Source organism: Rhincodon typus, unplaced genomic scaffold, assembly GCF_021869965.1.
Source record: "Rhincodon typus isolate 14 unplaced genomic scaffold, sRhiTyp1.1 hic_rhity00003024, whole genome shotgun sequence".
Classification (NCBI taxonomy): Eukaryota; Metazoa; Chordata; class Chondrichthyes; order Orectolobiformes; family Rhincodontidae; genus Rhincodon; species Rhincodon typus.
Genome location: NW_025968662.1, coordinates 9,228 through 22,020, shown reverse-complemented (window position 1 = coordinate 22,020; position 12,793 = coordinate 9,228). Strand labels below are relative to the sequence as shown.

The 12,793-nt window shown below is 41.1% G+C and overlaps 1 long non-coding RNA gene across 1 annotated transcript; it reads left to right on the top strand.

Annotated features, from left to right (window-relative positions):
• The first annotated feature begins 3,409 nt into the window (after positions 1-3,409).
• LOC125481672 lies at positions 3,410-12,269 on the top strand. Its single transcript, XR_007261426.1, has 2 exons — positions 3,410-3,510; positions 11,602-12,269. It is a non-coding gene; the product is annotated as an uncharacterized LOC125481672 (long non-coding RNA).
• Positions 12,270-12,793: the final 524 nt, after the last annotated feature.

Here is a 12,793-nt window from a genome sequence, read left to right as displayed (position 1 = left end):
AAACCAATCACATGATAAGAATGTGATGATGTCATCATGGGGAGAGAAGGCGAGGGAGAGAGCCGACTGTCATCTGCCAGAGTTAGCACCATTCAGCTCTCAGAGAAAGCACATCGAATTCATCAAAAGTACCACAGCGTTTTAGCTCGAAGTCCTCGTTGGTGAAATTATAGCGAAAAAGCATTCCCAACGGCAGAATTAGTGGAAAAAAGGCATTTGTGAAGAGAGTGGAAATGACAGAATATTCCAGAAGACAGCCTGTGCGAACTTTGAGAGATTAAGTTATAACTTATTTATTGCTTCTTATTAAGTGAGTTTATATTAGTGGGACTTGTTTTTATTTAAACAGCATTCTCGTAGAATTTAGACCATTTAGGGAGTAGTTAGCAGTCTGTGAATTGTCAGTTTGTTAGTAATTTTGTTAATTTGTTTATTGTTGGGTTAAATAAATAAATTGTTTCTTGTTACTTGTAAAGTGGAGATCAAGAATTTTCTTTCTAATAAAAACCCTTTCAATAGATTATGAGGGGAAAGGCGAGCTGCTCTGGATGTTTAGGGGGTAATTATTAGATGGGAACCCCTACTCCTGTCATAACAGATCGGGGCTTGTATTTTAGTTTAATTATCAGAGGGGTTCGGCCATTCCTTGTCATAACACCTTATGTCAGTTGTCTCAAGCGAGGGATGTCTGCCGGGCACTGTCCTGTCAGATTCCCTGGAGTTGCAGTGATTGGGTCAGTGAGTTTTCAAAATTGACAGTTGAACGCAAGCAGCTTGTGGGACTATTTCAGCTCACTGTCCATTTCATATCCCAGCTCACAGTAATGATTCTCATTTTCTGGAGAAGTCACTTGTGATCCACATAAAGCTGCCTTTTGTCATAGAAATTTGTGTGTGGGAATGGAGAACAGACGTGAAGCACATGGAGTGGATATAATTATGAGGACTCTGTCACTCTCGGGGATGTGTCTGTGTGTCTCCTTCTGTGGGTGAAAATGAGGATGAGTTCCTTAAGGGAGTATTTACACAGTTTTACCATCTCAAACTTCAGTTCAATTCATTATGTCATTTGAGATTACAGGGACAAGCTGATTGACATTTGCCCTTGAAATGTCAGAGCACACAAGGCTATGGGCCAAATGGTGGAAACTGGGACTAGAATAGATGGAGGTTTGGTGACCGGCATGGACACGAATTGTGTTCTTCCACGCTGTAAAAACTAAAAAACGGTGAAACAGATCTACAGTGAAAATGATCACAAATTAAAATGCAAAGACAGTATCATTGAGAAAATACATGAACACGTCTGTTGTTTTCCCTGGTGGTCTAGTGGTTAGCATTCAGTGCTCTCACTGTTCACAGCCCATGTTCGATTCCTGGTCAGGGAATAGAAGTTCTACGCTGCTAATTTATTGTGGTGACAGCATTTCTGACTGTTTTTTCAGGAGCTGGAAGGTAATCTATTTTATTGCAAACGCTATTCAGATTAACATAAAACAAAGGACTGTGGAAAACCAATACAAAAACAGGAATAGATTGAGAAACTCAGCACATCTGACAGCACCAGTGTAGAGAAATAGAGTTAACATTTCTGGTCCAGTGACTGTTCATAAGTGCAAGGTTTGTTATCAATTTCTATATTACAATGCCAGAGGAAATTATCAGCTCTGTCTGTTGAATCAACATATTTATCAAATTGTGCTCTCTCATTAGCTGACAACTGTCAACTTTACAACCTTAAAGGTATTTCATTGGCTCTAATGCTCCTTCCATTGCCCAGACGTGGTGTGAGGCTGATTAAATGGTTGCGTTTTTCTTTTCCATTGTGTCAGTTAGCAGCCATGTCGAATGGAGAATTGGTCCTTTCAGTGTCTACCTCAATATGTATCTTTATTTGTCTCTCTTTGTTTCTGTATATCCACTTCACCCCCTTTCACATTCTCCGACTCTCCTTCTGTCAAAATCCCTCATTTCCCATTCTTGCTCTGAAATTCGGAGATAATTTAAGAGTGGAGCTGCTGAGAGGCTTTTACCCTGTGGCTGGAGTGTCTAGGACTGGGCTCACATTCCCCGGATAATGTGTCTGTCACTGAGGGCGGAGGTAATAAAATATTTCTTCTCTCAAAAGATTGTGAATCTTTAGAATTCTAAATAGAATTCTCAATCCATCAGAAAAAAATACAATTAAAGGATTGTAGTGATGTCTTTACTGTTTGGTGTAAAATGAGTGAATGGTACAGCGGAGAATGAGGGGGATCAGCTCACTCTGACTGTGCCATTACCACAACATTCCCCGCTAAGTCTGCAATTTATCCTGCTCACCTTGTTATTCCAATCAAACTGGGAATGAAGGGATGAGAATAGAAGAAAAGGAGAAGCAGAAGTCCTTGTGGAACAGCAGAAAGGAACTTCATGATGAATCCATCAGAAAAAGAGAAGTCACTGAAGCAGTCTCCTGAGGACAAATGTGTTTTCTTTGCCAGTAGAATTCACCACTTCACTAAGCAGGGACCATTGAACTGAAGCAGCGACCGTGATTATCTTTGCTGGTTGCTCACCGTGTGAAATTCTTCTTCTCAGTTCTAAAGGGTCATCCCTTTGCTGAGAGCGGTGCCCTCAGATTCGAGTCTCTCCTGCTCGTCGAAACATCTCCATGTCTATCTATCCAGTCCTCTCAGTATTCTGTTAGTTTCAATCACAGAGTCATAGAGTCTGACAGCATGGAAGCAGACCCATTGGTCCAGCCAGTCCATGCTGACCATGTTCCAAAACTAATGTAGTCCCATCTGCCTGCACATTGTCTATATCTCTCTGAACATTTCTTATTTACATATTATCCAAACGTCTTTTAAATGTTGTAAACTGTACCTGTATCCACCACTTCCTCTGGAAGTTCATTCCACGCAGGAACCACACTCTGCAAAAAAAAATGGTTGCCCCTCATGCCTTTTCTCAATCTTTCACCTGTCACCTTAAAAAATATACCCCAAGTCTTGAAATCCCCCACCCGAGGGAAAAGACATCTGCTATTCACCTTCTGTATACTCCTCAAGGGCAGGACTTAAACAATTAATGGTAGGGCGCTGGGTAGTGTTGTACCTCGGTACCTTTGTACCTGAGATGGTGCCACAAGTGGCAACTTGTAAACTTTTCACTGTACTCATGTGAGTACATGTGACAATAAATGTTATTCCATTTGATTAAAAATATGCTTCCCGGTCTTGAAATCCCCACACCGGAGAAAGGACACCTGAATTTCACAAACCTCTATAAGGTCAACCTCAACATGCTACATTCCTGTGAAAGGAGTCCCAGCCCCTCCTTATGACTCAATCCCTCCATTCTCAGCAACATCCCGGTAAACCACCTTTGAATTCTCTCCAGCTTAATAACATCATTGCTCCAACAGGACAACCAGAATTGGACACCTGCAGAAGAGGCCTCACCAATGGCCTGTATGATCTCAACATGACGTCTCAACTTCTCCACACAACAGACTGAGCAATGAAGGTAAGCATACTGAGTGCCTTGTCAACCACCCTGTCTGTATGTGACGCAAATTTCAAAGAATTCGGTAACTAAAGCCTCAAGTCTCTATGGTCTACAATACCCAAGGGTCTGCTTTTAATTGTATAAGTCCTGCATCCCTTGTTTGTTTTAGTACAGTACAGTACCTCACATTTATTCAAATTAAACTCCATCTGCCACTCCTCAGCCCATAGACCCAATTGATTAAGATCTCTTTGAAATCTTAGATAACCTTCTTCACTGTCCACTATGCCACCAATTTTGGTGTCATCCGCAAAGTTATTAACCATGCCTTCTATATTCTCATCGAAATCATTCATATAAATGTCAAACAAAAGTAGACACAATACCAATCCCTGCAGAACGCCACTGGTCATTGCTGAACACCAGGCCTCCAGTCCAAAAAACAACCCTCCACTGCCATAGCCTGTCTTGTGAAAATAAGCAAATTTTTTATCCAACTGGCAAGCTCACCCCAGATCCCATGTAAGCTAACTTTTCAAATTAGTCTACTTTGTGGAACCTTCTCAAGAGCTTTACTAAAGTCCAAGTAAACAATATTTACTGCTCTGCCCTCATCGATCATCTTGGTTACTTCATCAAAATCTCAGTCAAATGTGTAAGACACTATTTCACTTGCATAAAACCATGCTGAAAATCCATAATCAGTCCTTGCCTTTCCAAATGCTATCTTCCAGAATCACCTCCAACAACATATCCACCACCAAAGTCAGACTCACATGCCTATAGTTCACAGGCTTCTCCTTACGTCCCTTAAATGAAGGCACAACATTAGCCACTCTTCAGTCATCTGGCACCTCACCCGTAGGTATAGATGATACAATATTTCTGCAAGCATCCCCACATTTTCTCTTTAACTTTCCACAACACGATGGGATGCACTAGACAGGTTGTAAGATTTAGATTCATAGAGTAATACAGCATGCAAAAAGGCCTTTTTCCCAAACTGGTCCATGCTGGCCATTAAGCTCGTTCCAACTGCTGGATTTGGCCCACTTCCCTCTCAACCCTTCCCATCCATGCACCTGTCCAAATGTATTTTAAATGCTGCTATTGCACCAGCCTCAACCATTTTCTCTAACAGCCCATTCCATACATGCACCACTCTGTGCATGAAGAAGTTACCCCTCAGGTCCTTCTTAAATCTTTCCCCTTTCACCGTAAACCTATGACCTCGCGTTTTCAATTCCCCATCCCTGGGACAAAGCCGATATGCATTCATCCTATCTTTGCCCCTCATGATTTGAGACACCTCAATAAAGTCACTCCCTCATTCTCCTACATTCCAAGGAATAAAGTCCTACCCTGACCAACCTGTCCCTACAATTTGGGCCTACTAGTCCTGGTAACATCCTAGTAAATCTTCGTTGCACACTTTCCAGTTTAACTATGTCTTTCCTGTGACAGCGTGACCAAAACCGTACACAGTATTCCAGTGCAGCCTCACCAATGACTTATACATCTGTAACATCATGTCCCAACACCTATGCACAATGCCTCAACCGATGAAGGCCAGCATGCTAAATGCCTTCTCCTCCACCCTTGTTACCTGTGACACCACTTTCAATGAACTATGTACCTGTTCTCCTCGACCCTCTGTTCCACAACAATCCTCAGGACCTTACCATTTACTGTATAAGTCCTACATTGGTTTGACTTTCCAAAGTGCAACACCTCACACTTATCTGTATTGAATTGCATTTGCCAACCCTCAGCCTACTTCCCCAACTGATCGAGATCCCTTTGTAATTTCTGATAATCTTCCTCTCTCAATACCTACTAATTTTGTATCATCCACAAACTTATTAATCATCCCTGTATATTCACATCCAGATGATTTATGTCAATAACAAATAACAAAGGTCCCAGCACTGACCCCTGTGGCACATCACAGGCTTCCAGTCTGAGAAGTAACCTTCAACCATCACCCTCTGCTTCATACCACTGAGCCAGTTTCGAATCAATTCACTAGCTCTCCCTGGATCCCATGCGACCTAAACTGCATGACTAGACTGCGTGCAGGACCTTGTTAAAAGCCTTATTAAAGTCCACATAGATGAGATCACTGCCGTACTCTTGGTTTCCTCTCAGAAAAAGTCTGAAAGATTTGTCAGACGTGACTTCCCGCGCACAAACCCATCCTGACAATCCCTAATCGGACCTTGACTATCCAAATGTTGGTTGATCCCGTCCCTCAGTATCCTCTCCAATAACTTGCCTACCACTGCTGTCAGGCTCACTGGCCTGTAGTTCCCTGGCATGTCTTTGCTACCTTTCTTTAAACAATGGAACAACATTAGCCACTATCCAGTCTCCTGGAACTTCACCAGTGGCTAAAGCTGAAGCAAAAATCTCTACAAAGACCTCTGCAATTTCTTCCCGAGCCTCCCACAATGTCTGAGGATGGATTTGATCAGGCCCAGGGATTTATCCACCTTAATGCGCTTTAAGGCTGCAAACACCACCTCTCTGAGAATAAGTATGTGGTCCAAAACATCCCCGCTTGTTTCCCGTATTTCCGTAGCATCCACGATTCTCTCCTCACTAAACACTGAGGAGAAATATTTATTTAAAAATCTTGCCCCGTCTTCTGTGCCACAGGATATCCATCTTTATATTTTAGAAGACGTCCATGTGAACTGTTTTCAAAACACACTATTTTTTTCCCTGAATTCTCCAACATCCACTTCTTTCTCCACAGTAAAAACTGATGCAAAGTATTAATATCTTTGTAATATTTCTGTCATCTCCTGAGGTTCAATGCCGAGATGACCTCTTTAATCTCTAGTTGCTCTCTCGTTGCTTTCTTGCTCTTAAAGTACTTGTGGTATATCTTTGCATTATCCGTCACCTTATCTATCAAGGCAATTTCATATCCCCTCCTGCCTTCCTGATCTCCCACTTACGAATGCCTGTACACTGTTTATACTGTTCAAAAGATTCATTTAAACCCAATTGTTTGTATCTAATTGATGATGAGTTTTTTATTCTTGACTAAAAGCTGAATATCCTTTTCATCCATTGTTGTCTAATTCTACCAGCCTTACCTTTCACTCTAACAAGAACATAAAGATTCTGAACTCTCGTTACCACACTTCTGAAAACCTCCCACTTATCAGATGACCCTCTACCTGCAGTCGACTCCATTCAACTTTTGAAAGTTCTTGTCGCATACCATTAAAATTGGCCTTACTCCTATTAAACACTTTTACCTTTTCTGGAAGGCTTATCCTTTTCCATAACTGTTTTAAGACTGACAGAATTATTATCACCAGACCCAAAGTATTCCTGTACAGTCACTTACTGTGCCTTATTACCAAAGAGAACTCAAGTTTTCTCTTTCTCTTTAGTAGGAACAATGACTTATTGATAAAGAAAATATTCTTGAACACATTTAACAAATTATTCACCATCCAAACCTTTAACACTGTAGCAGTTCCAGTCAATGTTTAGAAAATTAAAATCACCGATTCCTACAACCTTCTCATTCTTTCGTATATCTGAGATCTCTCTACGTATTTGTTCCTCAATTTCCTCTGACTAATTAGGAACCCACAGTACAATCCACCACATGATCATTCCTTTCTTATTTCTAATTTCAACCCATATATTTTCACTGGACATTTTTTTTTTCAGAAATATCTTTTCCAGTTGCAGCTGCAATATTTTCCCCAATAAAAAAAAAGCCACTCCCTCACTTCTTTTGCCTCCCTTTGTATCCTTCCTACAGCTTCTGAAACCCGAAACATTAGTATGGGCAAAATATCTTGCATGACGTATAATGTAGGAAAATGTGAAATCATTCACTTTAGCAGGAAGCAGAAACAAGAGCAGAATATTCCTTAAATGGTGAATGACTGCTGAATTCTGAGATGTGGAGGATAAAGTATGAGTTACAAAGTTAGTATGCAGATATAGCATGTAACCATGGTGTCATACAGCATGAAAACAGACCTAATGGTCCAACTATTCCATCCTGACCATATTCCCAAACTAAACTAGTCCCATCTTCCTGCATTTGGCCCACATCACTCCAAACCTTTCGAATTTGTGTACTTATCTAAATCTCTTTTAAACATTGTAACTGTAACTGTACCTGCACCTACCATTTCATCTGGCAGTTCATTCCACACACTGAGCACACTCTATGTAAAAAGAAAAGAAAAGTTACCCCTCATGTCATTTTTAAAATCTTTCTTCTCTCACCGTAAAAAATATGCCCCCTCGTTTTGAACTCATCTATCTGAGGGATAAGACCTTTGCTATTCACCTTATCTAAGCCTCTCGTGCTTTTATAAACCTCTTTCAGGTTACGCCTCAACCTCCTACCTTCCAGTGAATGAAGTCCCAGCCTATCCAGCCTATTTTTACAACTCGAACCCTTCTTACCCAGTAATATCCTGTTTTTATTCTGAACTCACTCCAGTTTAATAATATCCTTCCGATGACGGGACTACCAGAATGGCACACAGTATTCCAGGAGAGTCCTCACCAACATCCTTTACAACCTCCAACATGACGTCCTAACTCCCGTACTCAAAGACCTGAGCAATGAAGACAAGTGTGCTGAATGCCTTCTTAACCACCCTGTCCACCTGTGAAACAAATTTCAATGACTAATGTACCTGAAAGCCTAGGTTCTCTGTTCTGTAATAGTACCCAGGGCCCTACTATTAATTGTCTAAGTCCTGCCCATGTGAAGTATTCCATTTTGGATAAAACAAACATTTATTCAAATAAAGTTCAATCTGCCACTCTTTAGCCCATTGACCCAATTGACTAAGATCTCGGTCTTATCCAGAAAGCCAACAGGCTGTATGCTTTATTATCACAGGAGTTAAACATCAATGTAAGGATGTTCTGCTTCATTTGTACAGGGAAGGGAAGAGACCAAATCTCAAATACCTCGTGCAGGTTTTGGTCGTCTGGACGCTTATCCGAAGTGGTTCAGAGAAAGTTTAGTCGATTGAACCCTGGAATAAGTGGTTTGTCTAAAGAGGATAAGTTGGGCAGGCGAAATGGAATGGGATTAGGCTGGAACTGCTGATTAAAACAGGAAAGTAATATGATGTGAGCCAGGATATAGGGTGTGGTGAAGTAGAATCTCTGTGGGTTGAGCTCAAACGCCAATGGAGAGAAAGTGATATTAGTGTTGTATATAGACCCCAAGCTGCAGTCATACTGGGGAAGGCATTCGAACGGAATTTAGAAATACAAGGCATAAAGTTATGCCTGTAATTATGGGTGACTTCAACCTACATATAAATTGAGCAGATAGCATCAGTAGCAATAAGATAGAGGAGGAATTCTTAGCGTATATATGGTACAATTTTAGGTTGAAAAAGCAGATGAGTATTGGGTAGTGAGAAAGGAATAATTGACAATCGAGTTGAGCATGGGCCCTTAAGGAAGAGTGACCACGACAGGATAGAATTCAACATTAAGATGGAGAGTGATGTCGTTGTTTTTGAGACTAGAGTCCTGTAATTAAATAAAAGAAGTTAGAATGGTACGAGGCATGAGCCAGTTGTGATAAATTGTGGATCACAATTTAAATGGATGATGGGAGATGGGTAATGGCAAACATTGAAAGAGGACGTGGACAAGCTGTGGCATAAAAATAAAATCGAAACATGGTCAAACCATGGCAGAGAAAGAGAAATGAATGGGTATTAAATTTAAGGAAGCAGCATACAAATTGGATAAATAAAACAACAGACCTAAGGATTGGGAACAGTTTAGATTTCAGCAAAGGGAGACAAAGGGATTTAATTAGAGGGAGAAAGTAGAATCTGAGAGTACTCTTGCAGGGACCATAAAACCAACGGCGTTTTTTAAATGGACATTCACAGGATGTGGACATTGCTAACTCGGTCAGAATTTATTGCACATCCCTGATTGCCCAGAGTTAACTGCATTGCAGTGGGGGTGGAGTCACATATACGCCAGACCGGGTAAGGATGACAGTTTCTTTCCCTAAAGGATATTAGTGAGCCAGATGGGTTTTTCCTGACAATCAACAACGGTTTCATGATCATCATTAAACTCTTAATTGAAGATTGATAATCCAAGATTAGTCAAGAAAAATGTCGGGTCTCCTTACAATCAAACAGGGAATTTATAATGGAGTGCAAAGTGATGGCAGACCAATTAAATATATCTTAGATTTTCAAAAAGGGGCACACAAATAATGTCCCAAAATTAAGGGGATCACAGGGTCTAATTGGAAGGTGGAATTGTATAAATTGGGAAAACTAATGAGGTAATAGGCAGATAAATCCCTTGAGATTGATAACTTTCATCTCCGAGTACCTTAGGAAGTGGCCTTAGAATGAGCAGCTGCACTCATGGTTATGCTCCAAAATACTATACAGTCACAAAGAGTTCCGACGGTTTGGAGGGTAGCTAACATAACCCCAGTATTTAAGAAGGAAGTCAGAGAGAAAACATGGAATTTGCATAACATTGTTGGTGGGAAAAAATGTTCGAGTCCACTATAAAAGGTGGGATAACAGACTACTTAGATGATAGTGACAAAATCAGACAGAGTCAGCCGAGGCTTTTTCTGTGCTGTAGGTCTCTGAGACTGGATGTTGGGCATGAATTCCCTCCCAGCCACTCCCCATCCTTACTTGGAAATATATCACTATTCCTTCAGTGTTGCTGGGTCGAAATCCTGAATTCCCTCCCTAACAGCATTGTGGGTCCATTTGCAGCTCATGGAGTACAGTGGTTCACGAAAGCAGATCACTACCACCCTCTCAATGACAACTACATGGATTAGCCAGCAATGCCCACAGGAATAAAGGAAAAAACATTATCAAGGCCAATTGGGAATGTGGAATTGAAGCCTAAATAGATGAGCTTTGACCTTTTTGAGGCTCGAGGGGTATAATGGACAACTCTAGATCCTATTTCATATGTTCTGTTCTTCTTCTATCAAAATGCCTCATCTCACCAAAAATGGTGTATTCCCTGGAAATAAAAGGATGTTAATTGAAGCTGGGTGGGGGGATAAAATGGAACTAATATACCGAGTAGGTGAAGTAGGAGCGCAAACACCATCCTGACCCCCAGTAATCAGACAAGATTTGTGTTTCTTTGTTCTCTGGTTCATTCGAGCATATGAATGAGGAACAAGTGTCGGCCACTCGGCCCTTTGAGCCTGCTCTGAGATTCAATAAGATTAGGGCTGATCTGATTTCGACCTCAACTCTGTGTCTGCGTATCCCTGAATATCTTTCATCATCTCGGTCATCAAGAATCTGTCTGCTTCTGCCTTAAAAAAAAAAGTTTAACGATCTGCAACCACTGCCTTTTGACAAAGGGAGTGACAAAGATTCACAACCCTCTTAGAGAAAAGAAATGTTCCTCACCATTTCAAATGGATTCACCCTTACCTTTAAACAATGACCATCAGTTCTAGATTCTCCCACAAAAGGCACCATGTTTTCAACATCCACGTGGTCGGCTCCCTTTAATATCTTTCAAATTTCAATTTAGTCTCCTCTTTCTTTTCGAGACTCCAGAGGATCCAGGCCCAGCCTGTCCACCCTTTCCCCATTAGGCACTCGACTCATTCTAGGTATTAGTCCATTAAATCTTCTTTGAAATGTTTCCAATGTATTAACAACTTTCTGTAAGTACAGTGACTAGAACTGAACACAGTACTCCAAATGCAAGTCTCACCAGTACAGAGGGGGACCGTGTGTGTCTGAAGGTGGCCCATGAATTCCCACTTGTTTACAGAAATGCTTTTCAGCAAGCTCAGGTCATTTATATTTATCCAAGTACAGGCTGACACAAGTTATGGTCAGACAGTTGTACGGTTTGTATTGTTATACAGACAGCGTTGTTGTGGTATCACTCAAACCTCCCACTCTGCTGGCCCTGCAGAAACGATGACTGGCTCAGTAGCCAGTTCCTGCAGCCTGATTTGTCCTGTATTTTTCATCATCTGTCCTTTCAAGGACATTCATGATCGAGGTGGGTTTTTCTAACAATCCAGAAGCTTTCATTCCACGTTTGAATGTTTTTAAATTTATTTTCTAGGGAATTGGAAAGGATTTACAGACAGGCAGCTCAAGTCAAAAATTGGATCAACAGCTGCCAGTAACACTCAATTCTCGAGTGCTTTGAACGTGGAAGAAAAAAAGCATCGTTCAAGTGAAGAGAAACCATACATGTGGTCTGTGTGAACAAGCCTTCAGTCAATCGTCTGGCCTGTCGATACGTAAATGCAGTCAAAACAGGATGACAACAATGACATCAAGCAGCACTTGCTTTGCAATATCACAGTGATGGATCTCAGTTTGAGTTCAGCAAGGGCCACTCCTGATCTCCTTACATTTTTGGTGCAAACATGGACCAAACAGCTGAATTCCAAATGAGAGTGTGACTTTCCTGCCATCTTAAGGCTCCAGTTGACAGAGCATTGTATCAAGGAATCATAGCAAAACTGGAGTCAACGGGATTCAGAGAATATTATTCTCGCTTTGATTGTGGGTTTTTGAAAAGGTTGCATCTTCAGACCCGAGTAGATCAAAACAAGGTGAATTTATTCAAGCTTGTACCACATATATGCGGAAGAGGTCTCCTAGTCTAGCTTGGAGATACTCTACCACTTGTAGCTCAAAACAGCATATTGAGACGTTTTCACGTCAGGATGGTTGTATGTAACATTGGCGTAAAATAAATTAGATCAGTCATTGACTACAAAACAGGATGCTGTTCAGTTTCTTACAAAGTCCTGAGTCCTCTCATTTCAACGGGTCTTCCATTTCCACGTTATCTTCAGAGTTTCTCTGTCCCTACCATCAGCTCAAAGCACGCAAGCCTTTCTTTGTGAGTGATACTTAAGTGAGTATTTTTAGTTAGTAACTGCTGACGGTTCACTTGTAGATATGCATTTAAACTACCTGAGACGAAATAACTGTCATTACATGGTTGTATTTGACTCTTAGCCCTATGCTGTACTGTTTGTCCAAGCTTATCTCCCACTTGTTCTGTGTTTTCATGCTCCACTGCTTTCCTTTTATATTTTTATATTCCCCTTGTACACTCTCCTATTACCCGAGTTGGATAATACTGAATACAGAGGAAGGTGCTTGTGATTGGTTAGAGGCCAGCTATCTCAACTTCAGAAATTCCTCAGCATCAGTTTCTGGTCCCAAGCACCTTCAGCTGTTTCATCAATGTTCTTCCCTGTGTCATAAGGTCAGAAGTGGATATGTTTGTCAATGAT